Source organism: Otolemur garnettii, unplaced genomic scaffold, assembly GCF_000181295.1.
Source record: "Otolemur garnettii isolate 467f Iridium unplaced genomic scaffold, OtoGar3 scaffold00118, whole genome shotgun sequence".
NCBI classification, from domain to species: Eukaryota; Metazoa; Chordata; class Mammalia; order Primates; family Galagidae; genus Otolemur; species Otolemur garnettii.
The window spans coordinates 2,200,349-2,202,134 of record NW_003852513.1 but is presented as its reverse complement, the minus strand read 5'-3'; positions in this window follow the sequence as shown (position 1 = coordinate 2,202,134).

The following is a 1,786-nucleotide window of genomic DNA, read 5'->3' as shown; positions in this document are numbered from 1 at the left end:
AAAGATGGTTCAACATAAGTGAATCAATAAATGTGATTTCTACACAAGCAGAAGCAAAAACAAAGACCGTATGATCATCTCCACAGATATAGAAAAGCCATTCAGCAAAACCTAGCACCCTTTCATGATAGAAACCCTTAACAAAGTAAGAATAGATGGAACATACCTTAAAATTATAAAAGCCATATATGACTCACAGCCAACATCATACTAAATGGGGCAAAGTTTAAAGCATTACCCCTATTCCCACTATTTCTTTTCAACATAATACTGGAAGTCCTAGCCAGAACAATCGGAAAAGAGAAATATAAAGTATATCCAAATCAGGAAAGAGGAACTCAAACTGTCACTTTTTGCTGACAATATTATCTTATATTTAGAAAATCTCAAAGGCTACGCCAAAGGAACCCTAAAATTGGTAAATAAATTCAGCCAAGTCTTAGGTTACAAAATTAATGTACACAAATCAGTAATATTTCCAATAATAGTTAAGCTGAAAGTCAAATCAAAGACTCAATACCATTTGCAACAGTTATAAAGAAAATAAAATACTTAACCAAGAAGGTAAAAAATCTTTACATGAAGAATTCTGAAGCCCTGATGAAAGCCATCCCAGATGACACGGATAAAAAGCAGATCATGTTCATGGAGCAGTAGAATCCATATTGTTTAAGTGTTGGTACTGTCAAAATGATTTGCATATTCAACACAATCTCCATCAAAATACCAATGTTATATTTCAGATCTAGAAGCATTATGACTCACACAGCTGAGAAGGAGACACAGACCCCACTTGAATGTAATTAATCGATAGAAATTTATTATAACTGCACAGGGGTCCTTGCCCTTAAGAAGCAAGCGACCACGAATGGCAGATGAAATGGGTTTTTATGCCCCATTCTCTGTGTCACAGCAAGTAAGCAAAGGAACAGAGGCTGAATCATTGAGGTTAGCTTTTGGGTTGGGGGGGGAAGGAGTTACGTAGTTAAAGGTGTGGGGGGGGGCACGGGGTACATAAGTTGAGAAAGTTTCCGAACTCAGGACTTTCCTTATCTTCAAGCCTCAGAGTTCTCCTCCCCACCCTTGAGGGGGCTGGGACTAGTGCACTCCAAAGAAGTTTCCTTTTCAAGGGTAGGGGGCTGGATTATCACAGAAGAAATAATTCTATGCTTTGTTTGGAACCAAAAAGGAACCCAAATAGCCAAAGCAATCTTAAGCAAAAAGAACAAATCTGAAAATACCACATTACCATACTTCAAACTATATCACAAGGATATAGCAACCAAAACAGCACAGTTTGGGCACAAAAAATAGAGACATAGTTCAATGGAACAGTACAGAGAACGCAGATATACAACCATCTATCCATAATCAACTGATCTTCAACAAAGTAGACAACAACATATACTGGGAAAAAGAATCCCTATTCAATAAATGGTGCTGGGAAAACTGGATAGCCACATGCAGAAGAAACAGGGCCCCTATTTCCTGCCACTTACAAAAATTAATTTAAGATGGATAAAAGACTTACATGTAAGGCATGAAGCCATAAAAATTCTAGAAGAAGGCTCGGCGCCTGTGGCTCAAGTGGCTAAGGTGGAGGGTTCGAATCCAGCCCAGACCCGCCAAACAACAATCATGGCTGCAACCAAAAAATAGCCGGGCGTTGTGGCGAGTGCCTGTGGTCCTGGCTACTTGGGAGGCAGAGGCAGGAGACTCACTTGAGCCCAGGAGTTGGAGGTTGCTGTGAGCTGTGATGCCACGGCACTCTGCCCAGGGGGACAGC